The sequence below is a fragment of the Globicephala melas genome, chromosome 6 (genome assembly GCF_963455315.2).
Source record: "Globicephala melas chromosome 6, mGloMel1.2, whole genome shotgun sequence".
Lineage (NCBI taxonomy): Eukaryota > Metazoa > Chordata > Mammalia > Artiodactyla > Delphinidae > Globicephala > Globicephala melas.
In genome coordinates this window covers 19197801-19217126 of record NC_083319.1, presented here as the reverse complement: position 1 = coordinate 19217126, position 19326 = coordinate 19197801, and positions in this window count along the sequence as shown.

Here is a 19326-nt window from a genome sequence, read left to right as displayed (position 1 = left end):
TGTAAGCCTCGCTGCTGAAAAAAGTCTCTGTACGTCAGTCCAGAAGAGTTCCTGAGCTCTTTCTTACACAGCTGCCTCTTGAAGGGACAGCCTCGGTCATAGCAGCAGAATATTACCATCTGAGAGAAGGGGAAAATGAGCAGAGGGGTGTTGCCCAGTGTATCAGTTTTCTATTGTATGACAAATCATCACAAATTTATCAGCTAAGAAATAGCACTTGGACATTATCTCACAGTTTTTGTAGACCAGGAGTCCAGGCATGGCTTAACGGGGTCCCAGAAAATTGCAGTCAAAGGGATGACTGAGCTGTATTTACATCTGGGCACGTGACTGGAGAAGAATTCATTTCCAAGCTCATTCAGGTTATTTGCAGAATTCATTTCCATATGGCTGTATGGCTAAGGCCAACATTTTGGTGGTGGTGCATAGGTTTAAATATCTTCTCTCTGGATTCATTTCCATTTCCATTTTAATGAAGACAATATAAATAATTTTCCTTAAGCGTAAAGTACTAAAATTCACTAAAAAAATCATATGGGCATCAATTTTGCAGTGAATACTTGAGTATTAAACTCTATCCAAATAATAAGAATGCCAGAAATTTATCCTGTAGAAATAATGATCAAAGCAGAATTATGGTGACCTGACTTTTTTTCTCTAGTATGTGGTCCACGAGTTGCACCGATAGCAGGGGTCTGGCTTGTGAGGCCTGAGATGTGTGTTATCATAAACACACTTGGTTGCCAAGCAACTTGCATATTCCCATTCTTCCTCTTTTTTTAAAAAACATTCTATTTTGAAATAATGTAAAATCTTCAGAAAAGTTGCAAAATAGTACGTACCTCCACCACCCAGATTCCTTGATTATTAACATTTTTCTACATTTGTCTTAACATTCTTTCTCTATGACATACACACCCTCACACACAGCACACGTATTCCTATATATCATTGTTTCTGAACCATTTGCAAGTTTGTTTTTCTTAAAAACAAGGATAATCTCCCATATAATGGCAGTGCAACTATCAAAATAAGAACGTTAGCGTTGACCCAATATTGCTTTCTACTACATATACCCACCTGAAATTTCCCTGATGTCTGAATAATGTCCTTTTTATATTCTGGTTCAAATGCAGTAATGTAAGTTCACTTAGCTGTCATGTATTTTTAATTTCCTTCAATCTAAAACAATTCCTCAGTCTTTTTTAAAATTTAAATTATAGTTGACTTACAATATTAGATTAGTTTCAGGTGTACAACATAGTAATTTGATATTTTTATAGATTAGACTCCAAACAAGGTTATTATAAAATATTGACTGTATTCCCTGTGCTGTACGTTACATCCTTATAAATTATTTATTTTATACCTAGTAGTTCTTTATCTTTCATGACTGAAAGTCATGAAAGTTCTTTATCTTTCATGACTGAAAGTCAGTTTTGAACAAGCCAGGCCAGTTACTTTGTAGAACAGTCCTCAGATGGAGTTGTATGATGTTTCCTAATGATTTATGAGCTCTTTAGCAGTAATATGTGCCAAATATTCTTCTCGCAGGATTACATCATTAAGCACCAAATGCTAATTTGTCCCATTACTGGTGATGCTAACTTTTATCACTTGGTTAAAAGTGTCTATAAGGTTTCTCTACTATGAGGTTAGTTAATAAGTATTTTGTATTGAATACTAATCAATTCATGATTAATAAAATATATTTTAGGCATTGATACTTCCAAGTCTTCTACTGTAAACTGGAGCTTTTCCTTCTCCCCCATTTATTTAAATTAGTATAAACAAATAGATATCTATTTCACTCAAAGGATTACAACCTGTCAATAATGTTATTCGGGCTTCCCTGGTGGCTCAGTGGTTGAGAGTCCGCCTGCCGATGCAGGGGACGCGGGTTCGTGCCCCGGTCCGGGAAGATCCCACATGCCGCGGAGCGGCTGGGCCCGTGAGCCATGGCCGCTGAGCCTGCGCGTCCGGAGCCTGTGCTCCGCAACGGGAGAGGCCACAACCGTGAGAGGCCCGCGTACCGCAAAAAAAAAATTATTCATTTTGATGCACAAATGTCGTAGATCTGGCCAGTAGAGCCCCTCGAACTAACTTCAGTAGTGTATTGACCCGTCCCCATCATTCTTTCAGCAATTCCTTGCTTTATGGTACAACAAAATGTTTTTGACCTATCTTGAATTTTCCCTTCCTCAGCTCTGGATAAGCCATTACTCTTAGGGACTCTAGTTTCTTTACTGCGGAATAGTATATAGAAACCAAGAACTAGGCATACTCATTGTGAAAGATGCGCCACTGTTTCTAGGTCCTTTTAATGGGCAGAGGTAGAACAGACAGACACACATACACAAAATCTGTATCTCTCTATATTTGTGTATGTATGTAAGTTAAAAACCACGCGTTTACCTCATCACTTTCCATTTCAATCTACAACACACCATGAGATTTACTCTAGTCTTACCCCTCTCCATTTTTGTTAATACCTTCTCCATCAGTGAAAAACCAAACCTGTAGCTTTTTCAGTGTACTTACTTATTTTTTCAATCCCTCCTATTTATAACGCGCTGAAACATGCATGAGGGAAAGACCAAGAGAATCACACAGGTGCCAGTGCCGATGAATTTAGGTGACTGAATTAATTCTGGCAGGCACCTCACTCTAGTTATGTGAAAAAATAAACCCCTATTAATTTAACCACTGTGGGTCTAGTAGTTACTTTTAGCTGAATACATTCTCAACTTGACCTCAGCTTGGGACAGTGTCTGTGTGCTGCATGGGAAGGTGACACCCCCCTCTAGCTCTGGGGATAGATCTGAATGATCTCAGGGTCCTCTCATTTCACTTTGCAGTAATTGACTTAGGGATGGGCACGTGGCCCAATTCTGTAAGTGATGTGGGAGGTGAATTTGGCCATGGGAACTATCAGTGTCTCTCTTCCTCTATAAGTTACTACGCGTGAGTATAAGGCTCATTATTGCTGTGGCCGTCTAGCTACATGCTGAGATGAAAGAGATCCTTGGAGAGGAGCCCAATCCAAAACTGCAACAGGAAATCCAAACTAGAGTCTGCCTCTAGGGTCACCTTTTGACCCTCAGTTATTTGCATTGGTACGTTTTCCTATTAACTAAACCAATTTGAATTGGATTTTCTATTACTTGCTATTAAAAGCAACCTAACTGATAAATGCAGATAACAATAATGTATATCAGGGCCAGTTCTTGGCAGTAAGAATACAGAGAGAAATAAGTCTACTTTTTTTTTTTTTGGCCACAACGTGCGGCATGTGGGATCTTAATTCCCTGACCAGGGTTCGAACCCACATCCTCTGCCTTGGAAGCGTGGAGTCTTAACCACTGGACCACCAGGGAAGTCCCAACAAGTCTACTTTCAAAGAGATCGAACTGCATGTTACTATATCAATATGTGCCATCAATGATAAGGAAGATGCAGGACACAATAAGAGCTCGCTCAGAGGGAGTCTACCTTAACTAACCAGGATTTCACAGTGCATAGAACACACATAGGGAATAAAGACTATCATAGACAAAATACTTAGGACAAAGGCTTGAAACACTAAATGCTTGTGGGAGGTTGGGGATAGGAGTGCTAATATTAGAATGAAAATTTTTAGCCATTGTATGTTGGTAGCGTATGGGTGCTATAAAGATCTCTCTGGTGACTAAAGGGGATAGATATGTGCAGAAGTTTTGGGCAACTAAACATGAAGGGCTAAGTGTTCCCAGGACAGGAGGAACTCCTGAGTTACAGACTCACTCCTCAGAAATGCCTCTTCTTGTGAGAATATATTGTGGGGTAGACCCTACTTCTTTCAAGGGTATACTGAGTTGGATGCAAGAATTTGAATTTTCTTCATTTTACTGACAACCCGTGTTTCATGGACCTGAAAGTAGAGGCCAGGAAGCTGTCCATCTCAAAACCTGAGGCTGTTCTCTAATCCAAGATGGTGGATATACCTACATATAAATTTTCTTCAATGAGATGATTATTTTTTTAACATCTTTATTGGAGTATAATTGCTTTACAATGGTGTAAAGCATTAGCATTAGTAAGTTTCTGCTTTATAACAAAGTGAATCAGCTATACATATACATATATCCTCATATCCCCTCCCTCTTGCGTCTCCCTCCCTCCCACCCTCCCTATCCCACCCCTCTAGGTGGTCACAAAGCACTGAGCTGATCTCCCGGTGCTATGTGGTTGCTTCCCACTAGCTATCCATTTTACATTTGGTAGTATATATAACTCCATGCCACTCTCTCACTTCATCCCAGCTTACCCTTCCCCCTCCCCATGTCCTCAAGTCCATTCTCTACGTCTGAGTCTTTATTCCTGTCCTGCCCCTAGGTTCTTCAGAACCGTTTTTTTTTTTTTTTTTAGATTCCATGTATATGTGTTAGCATACGGTATTTGTTTTTCTCTTTCTGACTTACTTCATTCTGTATGACAGTCTCTAGGTCCATCCACTGCACTATAAATAACTCAATTTCGTTTCTTATATGGCTGAGTAATATTCCATTGTATATATGTGCCACATCATCTTTATCCATTCATCTGTCAGTGGACACTTAGGTTGCTTCCATGTCCTGGCTATTGTAAATAGAGCTGCAGTGACCATTGTGGTACATGACTCTTTTTGGATTATGGTTTTCTCAGGGTATATGCCCAGTAGTGGGATTGCTGGGTTGTATGGTAGTTCTATTTTTAGCTTTTTACGGAATCTCCATACTGTTCTCCAGAATGGTTGTATCAATTTACATTCCCACCAACAGTGCATGAGGGTTCCCTTTTCTCCACACCCTTCTTTTTATTGTTTGTAGATTTTTTTTTTTTCCCCCGGTACGCGGGCCTCTCACTGTTGTGGCCTCTCCCATTGCGGAGCACAGGCTCCGGACGCGCAGGCTCAGCGGCCATAGCTCACGGGCCCAGCCGCTCCACAGCATGTGGGATCTTCCCGGCCCAGGGTACGAACCCGTGTCCCCTGCATCGGCAGGCGGGCTCTCAACCACTGCACCACCAGGGAAGCCCTATTCTTTGTAGATTTTTTATGATGACCATTCTGACTGGTGTGAGGTGATACCTCACTGTAATTTTGATTTGTATTTCTCTAATGATTAGTGATGTTGAGCATTCTTTCATCTGTTTGTTGGCAACCTATATATCTTCTTTGGAGAAATGTCTATTTAGGTCTTCTGCCCATTTTTGGATTGGGTTGTTTGTTTTTTTGATATTGAACTGCATGAGCTGCTTGTAAATTTTAGAGATTAATCCTTTGTCAGTTGCTTCATTTGTAAATATTTTCTCTCCTTCTGAGGGTTGTCTTTTCGTTTTGTTTATGGTTTCCTTTGCTGTGCAAAAGCTTTGAAGTTTCATTAGGTCTCATTTGTTTATTTTTGTTTTTATTTCCATTTCTCTAGGAGGTGGGTCAAAAAGGATCTTGCTATGATTTATGTCATAGAGTATTCTGCCTATGTTTTCCTCTAAGAGTTTCATAGTGTCTGGCCTTACATTTAGGTCTTTAATCCATTTTGAGTTTATTTTTGTGTATGGTGTTAGGGAGTGATCTAATTTCAATCTTTTACGGGTAGCTGTCCAGTTTGTGCCGCAGCACTTAGTGAAGAGGCTGTCCTTTCTCCATTGTATATTCTTGCCTCCTTTATCACAAATAAGGTGACCATATGTGTGTGGGTTTATCTATGGGCTTTCTATCCTGTTCCATTGATCTATATTTCTGTTTTTGTGCCAATACCATACTGTCTTGATTACTGTAGCTTTGTAGTATATTCTGAAGTCAGGGAGCCTGATTCCTCCAGCTCCATTTTTCTTTCTCAAGATTGCTTTGGCTATTCAGGGTGTTTTGTGTCCATACAAATTGTGAATTTTTTTGTCCTAGCTCTGTGAAAAATGCCATTGGTAGTTTGATAGGGATTGCATTGAATCTGTAGATTGCTTTGGGTAGTATAGTCATTTTCACAATGTTGATTCTTCCAATCCAGGAACATGGCATATCTCCCCAACTGTTTATATCATCTTTAATTTCTTTCATCAGTGTTTTATAGTTTTCTGCATAAACGTCTTTTGGCTCCTTAGGTAGGTTTATTCCTAGGTATTTTGTTCTTTTTATTGCAACAGTAAATGGGAGTGTTTCCTTAATTTCTCTTTCATATTTTTCATCATTAATGTATAGGAATGCAAGAGATTTCTGTACATTAACTTTGTATCCTGCTACTTTACTAAATTCATTGATTAGCTCTAGTAGTTTTCTGGTAGAGTCTTTAGGATTCCCTATGTATAATATCATGTCATCTGCAAACAATGACAGCTTTACTTCTTCTTTTCCGATTTGGATTCCTTTTATTTCTTTTTCTTCTCTGATTGCTGTGGCTAAAACTTCCAAAACTGTGCTGAATAATAGTGGTGAGAGTGGGAAACCTTATCTTGTTCCTGATCTTAGTGGAAATAGTTTCAGTTTTTCACCATTGAGAACACTGTTGGCTGTGGATTTATCATATATGGCCTTTATTATGTTGAGGTAAATTCCCTCTATGCCTACTTTCTGGACGATTTTTATCATAAATCGGTGTTGAATTTTGTCAAAAGCTTTTTATTCATCTATTGAGATGATCATATGGTTTTTCTCCTTCAATTGGTTTATATGGTGTATCACATTGATTGTTTTGCATATATTGAAGAATCCTGGCATTCCTGGGATAAACCCCACTTGATCATGGTGTATGATCCTTTTAATGTGCTGTTGGATTCTGTTTGTTAGTATTTTGTTGAGGATTTTTGCGTCTATGTTCATCAGTGATATTGGCCTGTATATTTTCTTTCTTTGTAACATCTTTGTCAGGTTTTGGTATCAGGATGATGGTGGTCTCATTGAATGAGTTTGGGAGTGTTCCTCCCTCTGCTATATCTTGGAAGAGTTTGAGAAAGATAGGTGTTAGCTCTTCTCTAAATGTTTGATAGAATTCACCAGTGAAGCCATTGGTCCTGGGATTTTGTTAGAAGATTTTTAATCACAGTCTCAATTTCAGTGCTTGTGATTGGTCTGTTTATATTTTCTATTTCTTCCTTGTTCAGTCTCTGAAGGTTGTGCTTTTCTAAGAATTGGTCCATTTCTTCCAGGTTGTCCATTTTATTTGCATAGAGCTGCTTGTAGTAATCTCTCATGTTCCTTTGTGTTTCTGCGGTGTCAGTTGTTACTTCTCCTTTTTCATTTCTAATTTTACTGGTTTGAGTCTTCTCCCTTTTTTTCTTGATGAGTCTCTCTAATGGTTTATCAAATTTGTTTGTCTTCTCAAAGAACCAGTTTTTATTGATATTTGCTATTGTTTCTTTCATTTCTTTTTCATTTATTTCTGATATGATCTTTATGATTTCTTTCCTTCTGCTAACTTTGGGGGTTTTTGTTCTTCTTTCTCTAATTGCTTTAGGTGTAAGGTTAGGTTTTTTATTTGAGATGTTTCTTGAGGTAGGATTGTATTGCTATAAACTTCCCTCTTAGAACTGCTTTTGCTGCATCCTGTAGGTTTTGGGTGGTTGTGTTGTCCTTGTCATTAGTTTCTAAGTATTTTTTGATTTCCTCTTTCATTTCTTCAGTGATCTCTTGGTTATTAAGTAATGTATTGTTTAGCCTCCATGTGTTTGTATATTTTACATAATTTTTCCTTTAATTGATATGTAGTCTCATAGCGTTGTGGTCAGAAAAGATACTTGATACGATTCCAGTTTTCTTGAATTTACCAAGGCTTGACTTGTGACCCAAGATATAATCTATCTTCAAGAATGTTCATGAGCACTTGAGAAGAAAGTGTATTCTCTTGTTTCTGGATGGAATGTCCTATAAATATCAATTAAGTCCATCTTGTTTAATGTATCATTTAAAGCTTGTGTTTCCTTATTTATTTTAATTTTTGGATGATCTGTCCTTTGGTGAAAGGAGGGTGTTAAAATCCTCTACTATGATTGTGTCACTGTCGATTTCCCCTTTTATGGCTGTTAGCATTTGCCTTATGTATTGAGGTGCTCCTGTGTTGGGTGCATAAATATTTACAATTATTATATGTTCTTCTTGGATTGATCCCTTGATCGTTATGTAGTGTCCTTCTTTGTCTCTTGTAATAGTCTTTTACAATTTTAAAGTCTATTTTGTCTGATATGAGTATTGCTACTCCATCTTTCTTTTGATTTCCATTTGCATGGAATACCTTTTTCCATCCCCTCACTTTCAGTCCTTATGTGTCCCTAGGTCTGAAGTGGGTCTCTTGTAGTCAGCATATATATGGGTCTTGTTTTTATATCCATTCAGCCAGTCTGTGTCTTTTGGTTGGAGCATTTAATCCATTTACATTTAAGTTAATTATCAATGTGTATGTTCCTATTACCATTTTCTTAATTGTTTTGGGTTTGTTATTGTAGGTCATTTCCTTCTCTTGTGTTTCCTGCCTAGAGAAATTCCTTAAACATTTGTTGTAAAGGTGTTTTGGTGGTGCTGAATTTTCTTAGCTTTTGCTCGTCTGTAAATGTTTTAATTTCTCTGTCAAATCTGAATGAAATCCTTGCTGGGTAGAGTAATCTTGGTTGTAGATTTTTCCCTTTCATCACTTTAGATATGTCCTGCCACTTCCTTCTGGCTTGCAGAGTTTCTGCTGAAAGATAAGCTGTTAACCTTATGGGGGTTCCCTTGTATGTTATTTTTTGTTTTTCCCTTGCTGCTTTTAATATTTTTTTCTTTGTATTTAATTTTTGATAGTTTGATTAATATGTGTCTTGGTGTGTTTCTCCTTGGATTTATCCTGTATGGGACTCTCTGTGCTTCTGGACTTAACTATTTCCTTTCCCGTATTAGGGAAGTTTTCAACTATAATCTCTTCAAATATTTTTTCAGTCCCTTTCTTTTTCTCTTTTTCTTTTGGGACCCCTATAATTTGAATGTTGATGTGTTTAAGGTTGTCCCAGAGGTTTCTGAGACTGTCCTCAAGTCTTTTCATTCTTTTTTCTTTATTCTGCTCTGCAGTAGTTATTTCTATTATTTTAACTTCTAGGTCACTTATCCGTTCTTCTGCATCATTTATTCTGATACTGATTCCTTCTACATAATTTTTAATTTCATTTATTGTGTTGTTCATCACTGTTTGTTTGCTCTTTAGTTCTTCTAGGTCCTTGTTAAACGTTTCTTGTATTTTCTCCATTCTATTTCCAAGATTTTGGATCATCTTTACTATCATTCCTCTGAATTCTTTTTGAGGTACACTGCTTATTTCCTCTTCATTTATTTGGTCTGGTGGGTTTTTACCTTGCTCCTTCATCTGCTGTGTTTCTCTGTCTTCTCATTTTGCTTTAGCTTACAGTGTTTGGGGGTCTCCTTTTTGCAGACTTCAAGTTCATAGCTCCCGTTGTTTTTGGTGTCTGCTTTCAGTGGCTAAGCTTGGTTAAGTGGGTTGTGTAGGCTTCCTGGTGGAGGGGACTAGTGCCTGTGTTCTGGTGGATGAGGCTGGATCTTGTCTTTCTGGTGGGCAGGACTCCATCTGGTGATGTGTTTTGGGGTGCCTGTGACCTTATTATGATTTTAGGCAGCCTCTCTGCTAATGGGTGTGGTTGTATTCCTGTCTTGCTAGTTGTTTGGCATAGGGTGTCCAGCACTGTAGCTTGTTGGTCATTGAGTGGAGCTGGGTCTTAACGCTGAGATGGAGATCTCTGGGAGAGCTTTTGCCGTTTGATTTTATGTGTAGCTGGGAAGTCTCTGGTGGACCAATGTCCTGAACTCAGCTGTCCCACCTCAGAAGCACAGGCCTGACACCCGGCCAGAGCACCAAGACACTGTCATCCACACGGCTCAGAAGAAAAGGGAGAAAAAAAGGAAGAAAGGAAAGAAAGAAAGAAAGAGAGAGAGAGAGAGAAAGGAAGGAAGGAAGGAAGGAGAAAGAAAGAAAAAGAAGGAAGAAAGTCATTAAAATAAAAAATAATTATTGAAAATAAAAAAAATTAAAAAGTAATAAAAAAGGAAAGAAGAGAGCAACCAAACCAAAAAACAAATTCACCAATGATAACAAGCACTAACAACTATACTAAGAAAAACAACAACAAAAAATGGACAGACAGAACTGTAGGACAAATGGTAAAAGCAAAGCTATACAGACAAAATCACACAAAGAAGCATACATGTACACACTCACAAAAAGAGATAAAGGAAAAAATATATATATATCGTTGCTCCCAAAGTCCACTGCCTCAACTTTGGGATGATTCGTTGTCCATTCAGGTATTCCACAGATGCAGGTACATCAAGTTGACTGTGGAGCTTTAATCCACTGCTCCTGGGGCTGCTGGGAGAGATTTCCCTTTCTCTTCTTTGTTCGCACAGCTCCCGGGGCTCAGCTTTGGATTTAGCTTCGCCTCTGCATGTAGGTCGCCTGAGGGCATCTGTTTTTTGCTCAGGCAGGATGGGGTTAAAGGAGCAGCTGACTCGAGGGCTCTGGCTCACTCAGGCCGGGGGGAGGGAGGGGTACGGAATGCGGGGGGAGCCTGTGGCAGCAGAGGCCAGCGTGACGTTGTGCCAGCCTGAGGCGCTCTGTGTGTTTTCCCTGGGAAGTTGTCCCTGGATCCCGGGACCCTGGCAGTGGCGGGCTGCACAGGCTCCCCGCAAGGGGGGTGTGGATAGTGACCTGTGCTCGCACACAGGCTTCTTGGTGGCGGCAGCAGCAGCCTTAGCGTCTCATGCCCGTGTCTGGGGTTCGCGCTTTTAGCCGCGGCTCGTGCCCGTCTCTGGAGCTCCTTTAAGCGGTGCTCTTAATCCCCTCTCCTCGCGCACCAGGAAACAAAGAGGGAAAATGTCTCTTGCCTCTTCGGCAGGTCCAGACTTTTCCCTGGACTCCCTCCCGGCCAGCCGTGGTGCAATAACCCTCTGCAGGCTGTTTTCACGCCGCCAACCCCAGTCCTCTCCCTGGGATCCAACCGAAGCCCGAGCCTCAGCTCCCAGCCCCCGCCCGCCCTGGCGGGTGAGCAGACAAGCCTCTCGGGCTGGTGAGTGCTGGTTGGCACCGATCCTCTGTGCAGGAGTCTCTCCGCTTTGCCCTCTGCACTCCTGTTGCTGCACTCTCCTTTGTGGCTCTGAAGCTTCCCCCCCCGCCATCCCATATCTCCTCCTAGTGTGTGGAAACCGTTCTTCCTTCACAGCTCCCTCCCAGTGGTGCCAGTCCCTTCGCTATTCTTTTGTCTCTGTTTTTTCTTTTTTCTTCTGCCCTACCCAGGTGCATGGGAAGTTTCTTGCCTTTTGGGAAGTCTGAGGTCTTCTGCCAGGGTTCAGTAGGTGTTCTGTAGGAGTTGTTCCACATGTAGGTGTATTTCTGATGTATTTGTGGGCAGGAAGGCGATCTCCACGTCTTACTCTTCCGCCATCTTGAAGGTCTCTCCTCCTTCAATGAGATTGTGAAACAACAAATCCCCTGAGGCAAAGCTCAGCCTTGCTCTGAACTAGCAACATCTCTGTTGGGTGGCTTCTTTCTACTGCTCCAGAATTCGTCTCCACCCAATTGCCCTGATCTGGTGCAGTTTTGATATGATGCTCTTGATAGATGCACCTTTTGGGAAAAGACAATAGAAAGGTCTCCTCATTCGCTATCACCATGGAAACCTGAACACCAATGAAGCCACTATGTTGGTTGCCTCATTCCAAAGAAAATTTACATTGTATTACTTGAATTAATTAAAATCCAACAAAAGACAATGATGTAATGGAAAATAAAGAGATAAATGTTAGAAAAAAGACAAAATAATTATTTTAGAGTATGGGATTTTATACCTGGAGAATCAAAGATAATTAGAAAATAATAACCTTTTTTAGACAACTTAGAAAGTTGGCCAGATACAGGATAAATATACTAAAAGCTAATCATCTTTTATGTATCAGCATCCAGGAGATAGAAAATTTAATGATGTACATTAAACAAAATAACCAAAGCATTAACCCTTGATGGAGAGATCCAGAGTGTCCATCAGACAACCAAATATCACTGTCAATTGAATGGAATTGAGTGTGGAGACCCCCCATTTATTCAGCAAATGCTGTGTCTCCTCTTGTTGCCAAGTACTCTTGCAAGTTGTGCCATGATCCTCACAGCAACCTTTATAATACACACTGTGAGCCCCGTTTTGCATATGAGCAAATTGAGACAGGAGAAAGCTCCAAGGTCATACAGTTGGTAAGTGGCACAGTGGAATTAAAATTGCTCTCTGTTTCTCTGTTTGACTCCCAGATTCATAGTTGTGTCACTGTTTTCACCAGAACATGACATTAGGTTGAGTTCTCTGTTGTAGAATTCTCTCTTTAAGCTGACGATGTTCCTTTTTATGGGAAGACTACTACTACTATTTCCCTCCTTGGCTTTTTCCATACATGTAGGTCAATATTTTTTATATTTGGCTTTTGTTGCAATTTCCCTCCCATTTCCACAGGTAAAACGCACCTACTTAAAGTCAGTAGCTGATATCTGGTTTGACTTAGAATAGCTGCTGGTTTGTAAATAGGGAAAACACAACTGTAGCCATATTCTTTTCACATTGGCCCTTTTGTTTTAAAAGTGGAATGTAGAGAATTTGTGGCATTTTGTTTTGGTTGTTCAAATTAAAACTTGAAAGAGGAGGAGAAGGGATGGTGGAGGTTCTGTGTGTCTCTAACTTGATTGGATTAAGTGTCCTCACTGAACTGACATTCTCATGGAGCATTCCTTAACTGTGATTCCCCAAATGTCTGGGCCTTATTAATCAATGTCATAGCTCAGCACCCTTCCTGCCTTGTCTCTAATGACAGTTTCCGTGGGGAAATAATCTTTCCATTATCCTTGCTTTTGAGAAATGTGTCTGTGTATAAACTGGAAGGAAGGAAAACACAGGAGAGTCTTTTGAAACTTTTTGGCTTTAGCCTAAAATAACTAATGCACAGTGTCTTGGGGAGTTATTTTATGGAGAATTTTTTTTTAAAAGGAAAAGTAATGTGAAGCCCAGAAATTGTCTGCAATTCAGGATACTTACCCTTAAGAAGCAGATCTCATTATTCCTTCTTCTGTTGATTAGTATTTCACATTTAGTGGATTGATAATAAATAAGAATTAATAGCTATACATTGGTGAGGTTTCAGATATGAATGGCAAATATAATATGATAGAGTGGAAAGAACATGGGTTTGGAATTGTATGTAGCTCCATTCAACACTAGGTTCTCTTACTTATAAAGTACACAAAATAGTTACATGGCTGCTTTTGTTTACATATAAAAATAAAGTAAGAAAAAGTAATTTACCTACTTGATTTGCCATTTAGCATTTTTTCCCCATGTTTTTCCTTCTGCTTGGAATGTCTTCTCCTATGCTCAGGTATGCTCAGATAATGTTTCTTAGGCTTCAAGGCTTAACTCAGTGTTCACCTCCGCTGGGAAGACCTCTTTGGTTGTTCTTCTCTCCTGGGAAGAGTTGCTTTTTCCTCTCTGGCTCCCAGGTTACTTCTCACTATTATAAATATCATGCTAAATTAAAGATATTTATTTCCCCAAGTGTGTCCTTGGTTAGACACTGTCTTCTTCATCTTCACATCCACAATGCTTAGACTAGTGTCTGATGTCGTGGAGGTGTTAGAAAATGTTTATTTAGATAGACTTGGAATATATAAATGGAGTCATTTTCAAAAGACTTTGTCTGTATTGTCCAGAAAGTTTTCCCAGTTAGCCATTGGCTGTAGAATTGCAGAGCCAAACCCTAGAATGACAGATCCTGCCTGGCCAACTCATCTAACACCAGTGATATGTGATCCACTTTCCCAGTTTCTTTCACATCCACATACCCCCTCTACCCATATTCATAATGTCTAATGTTGATTCTTTTTAAAAAACTGAGCTATTTACTTTGCATTCATCTAATCAATTACTTATGTGATATCAAGTATTTGCTATGATAATTATTTTCTAGTGCACATTACAATAATTCACAGCTGCTAAAATGTTTACAAGTTTGTCCAAGTTGTACCTGTAAACATTCCACATACCACCAGTGGTACACAGAGCCTCTATGGGAAGCACTGAGCTTTGGGTCCTTATTTACAAGTGAGGACTTTACTTGCTCAGAGAAGTACATGTCCAGCCAGGAGTCTCACAGCAGCAGAGCCTTGACACAAATCCCAGTCTTCTGAGCAGGTCTTCAATAGAAGCTTCGCGAGTTAAGCCAAACATGTACATTTCCTCGGATCTCCAGCACTTCGAGCAGCCTTTGTCATCACTCCAGGCCTTTGTGGCTCTGGTGAAAGCAAGACACTACATAGCTCCCTGCCTGTGCCCTAGCAACCCAGCACAACACAGATGGCTGGCTTGGCAATCTGCCCACCAGACGCTGATCGCATACCTGGCGGTGAGATACAATGACAGCTTCCCCCATGCAGGGAGAGCATGTATTTGCACAGTGTGACTAGAGTTTATGTGATATGCAACAAAGATTGTGCCCTGTGCCTTCAGGCCAATTTGCTAGTTTCGAGTCTAGAGGCAATAACTTTCCGCTGGTGTAATGACAACTTGTCTCTTGCAGCTGGATCATGTTAGGACAGTAGAAATTTTTTTTTGGTCCCCTTTCAATGGTGCCTTGTAATAATAAGGTAGCATTTTCCCAAGATGTTTCTTGCCATTTGCACACACGTATTGGCTCATGAAGTCTTGAGCATTTCCTGGCATCAAAGAATGAGAACTGTCTCTATTGCCAGGAGAGAATAGTCCCCATTTTACAGGTGGAGAGACCAAACCTCATTCCAACTCATGAAGTATTTATTATGTACTCATTGTTTTTTGTTAAATTGAATGAATGACTATAGTGTATAAGCCATTCCATCAGGCCCTGGACATACAAAGATAAATAATGCACAATGTGATTGAATAGGCACTCAGACAAGTAGAGGAGATAGATATTTATGCTACGATCTCTGTTACAACATGGTGAATGGTCCAAAAGCAGGGTGTACCCAGTACTGTGGGAACACAGAGGATGGGGTGGTTAATTCCCCCTGGAGGGGGTTGAAAATGAAAGCAACATTTGAGCTGGACATTACATTCAGGGAAATGCATTCTGGCAGAACGGTGAGAGCTTTTGCTTGGCTGCCTGATGAATCTGTGCTCAAGTTCTCACTTTACTACGTACTCATTTTGTGACTTTAGGCAAGTCACTAAATGTTCCAGATCTGTTTCTTTATCTATAAAATGGGGGCAGAAAGAGTTCATGTCATATATATTTATATAAAGTGAGAACAAAATGAAATAATTATGAAGTGTTTAGCGTCCTTTCTGGAGTCTAATGCTAGGGCAATAAATATTAGCTCTGGTCATCATTCATATCATTATGATTATTATGTGATGATGATGTGAGTTGCCTTTCAGGCAAACTTGTGATGTGGTATTATCATTGGCATCAGAAAGCACTGACTAGTCTTACATTTAGGTCTTTAATCAGTTTGGAGTTTATTTTTGTGTATGGTGTTAGGTAGTGTTCTAATTTCATTCTTTTACATGTAACTGTCCAGTTTTCCCAGTACCACTTACTGAAGAGGCTGTCTTTTCTCCATTGTATGTTCTTGCCTCCTTTGTTGTAAATTAGGTAACCATATGTGCATGGGTTTATCTCTGGGCATTCTATCCTGTACCATTGATCTATATTTCTGTTTTTGTGCTAGTACCATACTGTCTTAATTACTGTAGCTTTGTGGTATAGTTTGAAGTCGGGGAGCCTGATTCCTCTAGCTCCACTTTTCTTTCTCAAGATTGCTTTGGAAAGGGTGTGGTGAAAAGGGAACCCTCCTGCACTGTTGGTGGGAATGTACATTGATACAACCCCTATGGAAAACAGTATGGAGGTTCCTTAAAAAACTAAAAATAGAACTACCATATGACCCAGCAATCCCACTACTGGGCATATACCCTGAGAAAACCATAATTCAAAACACGACATGTACCATAATGTTCATTGTAGCACTATTTACAATAGCCAGGACATGGAAGCAACCTAAATGTCCACTGACAGTTGAATGGATAAAGAAGTGTGGTACATGTATACAATGGAATATTACTCAGCCATGAAAAGAAACAGAATTGAGTTATTTGTAGTGAGGTGGATGGACCTAGAGTCTGTCATACAGAGTGAAGTCAGAAAGAGAAAAACAAATACTGTATGCTAACGCATATATATGGAATCTAAAAAAAAAAAAAAAAAGGTACTGATGAACCTAGTTGCAGGGCAGGAATAAAGACATAGACATAGAGAACGGACTTGAGGACATGGGGTGGGAGGGGGAAGCTAGGGCAAAGTGAGAGTAGCATCAACATATATACACTACAGAATGTAAGATAGCTAGTGGGAAACAGCAGCATAGCACAAGGAGATCAGCTCTGTGCTTTGTGATGACATAGAGGGGTGGACAGGAGGGAGGCTCAAGAGGGAGGGGATATGGGGACATATATATGCATATGGCTGATTCACTTTGATGTACAACAGAAACTAACACAGTATTGTGAAGCAATTATACTCCAATAAAGATCTATTTTAAAAAAAAGAAAGAAAGCACTGGCTATAAATTTGGCTCAGAATTTTACTGCCTGTTTGTCCTTGAGCAGTCTTCACTATTCTAAAGTAATGTATACTAGTTGACCAAGATGGATAAGTAAGCCCCTGTAAATAAGAAATAAGAAATATATATTTTGTCTTTGTCCCTGATTCCTGGCAAACAGCTCCTAAAACTGTTGGAATTTCTGGAGTGATAAGACTGTTCTTTGTATGCTAATGAGATGACTGGCATTTGGGGACCCCTAGATAGCTTCGGTATGAGGGCTGGTCTCCAGAAAGACCAAACCATGATTAGTGGATTGGAACTTTCAGCCCCACTCCCTATTTCTGGGGAGGGCAGAGGGGACGGAAATCATTCATCGCCAATGGCCAATAATTTAGTCAATCATTCCTGTATCATGGAACCTCCATAAAAACCTCAAAAGTTTTGGAGTTGGTGAGCACATCAAGGAGCAGGGTTGGGGGGTTAGTGTATCTGGAGAGGGCATGGACATTCCTTGAACAGCATCCCTATCCTCATTCTTTGCTCAACTCTTCCATTTGGCTATTCCTGAGTTGTATCCTTTATAGTAAACCAGTAATATCGATAGTAAGTAAAGTGCTTTCCTGAGTTCTATGACTGTTCTAGCAAATTATCAAACCTGAGTAGGGGGTTTGTTGTGGGAAGCCCCGAAATATATAGTTGTTTGGTCTGGGTACTGGTGACAACCCGGGACTTGCAACTGACATCTAAATAGGGCCTTGTGGCCCTGAGTCCTAAAGTTATGGGATCTGATGCTAAGTCCAGGAAGATAGTGTCAGAATTGAATTGAATTGTAGGACACCCAGCTGGTGTTGGAGAGTTGGAGAAGTCATATCGGAAAAGACACTATGCAGTTGGTGTCAGACAGGTTGTGAGTAAAAATTAGTTCAGAGCCACTGTCTTCATCCATTAGGTTTCATTCTAAGTGCAGATCATTTGAACATGGTGGCATTTCCAGAACTGCGGTTCTTTGCAAACGTCTCCCTGTACCGCTTGTTAAGTCTTGGAGGCCACACTTCTCAGAGAACTAGCACAATGGGATCGTGGCACAGTCCGTTTTCCAGCATGAGTCAGGTTGGACTAAGTATACCATTGCAAGATGCATATCATACTCAGAACTTGAATTCTGATAAAGCAGAGACAATAGACAGAAGTTGAGGTGATGTCCAGGAAGTGAAGAAGGCTGTGTTGTCTCCTCCAGGCAGGGGAATGCTCCCAGCTAACGGGAATTCAGTACAGGTGGTGTGCAGTGTGTTCGTCCTTCTCAGGGAGCTGGGGAAGTGAGGCTGGTAAGAGTCCTGAAAGCTGAATCAGAGTCACCAAGTGGAATAGATGAGAAAGGATTGTCTGGGCAGAGAGAAGAGAATTGCAAAGACATGGGAGAACAGGTGTTTGTAGTATATTTGAGGAACGATGAGATGTGAGTAGTCTAGTGTATCGGAGAAGTAGTGTCAGAATAGACTGGAAAGAGTGGTTGGTGGCAAATTTGGGGAAGGGAAGACGATGGAAAACTGCTTTCAGCTGAGTAGTTTCGATGTGTTTCACTACCTACCCAATCACTCTCATCACCATAAATGAAAACTGTCAGTAATGAATGCCAACAATGTGCTATGCATCATGCTAAATGGTTTACACATTAAATATCTTTTAGTCCTCACAAAAATGGAAAGAATTTGTGTTTCAACTAGGATAAATTTGTCTGAGAATAATATTTGCACATCCCCACCCTTGGATAACAGTGACATAAGCAAGATACAAATTTGTTTTTCTCTCATGTACAGTCTGGAGTTCAAGGATATAATGGTGGCTGTGATCCAAGAGGGTCTCAGGTACCTGGGCTTCACCTATTTTGTTGTTTCTCTATCTGCGTGCCCCAGGCCATGTCATAGCCTAAATCTGGCTACTCTAACTCTAGGTATTTTGTCTGCATTCTTGTTGGTAGCAAGGAGGAAGGGTTGAAAGAAAATAGGGTCATGAGACTATACTGGAGGTGTTCTGAGAAAGCTTTCTAGAAGCTACCTCACAATATTTTTCCTTGCAATCTTTTGGTCCAGAAGTTAGTCCTGTGACTACACTAACTGCAGAGGATGCTAGGAAATATGGTATTTATGCTGGGTAGCCATGTACTCAGCTAATAATGTAGAAAAAGGAAGAATGGATTGCTATATCTACTAGATATATTTCCAGATAAGGAAATTAAGGTTTAGAGCATCAAGGTAACTTGCCTATAGGGACACAGCTATCAAGTGCCTAAGATTTCAACTGATTCAAGTTCCAGTGGTCTTAACAACAGGACTTTCTCTTCAACATTACTTATATATCCTAGTTAAGATTTCCCCGAAAATGTAGCCAAGGACAAAGACTTGGGTGAGAATATTTGGAAGGAATTCATAGGGTGACCAACCATTCTGGTTGGTCTACAGCTGAAGGGTTTCCTGGGATGCAGGGCTTTCAGTTTTAAAGGTGAGACTCTTGTCTAGGGAAGGGAAACAGACAAGGGAAAAAAGCCAACGTGAGGGTGAATCATGAAGCAACGGGGCTCCATTTCATCAGGGCCTCTGAGATGCATGCAGAATTCCCTTCCGAATGTTCACCTGAAAGACAGGTGCCTGCAGCACACATCCAGGAGCTCCCTTCCTCATCAGCTGAGAACTGGGCCCAGAGGCAGTAACTCCAGAGGCACTTC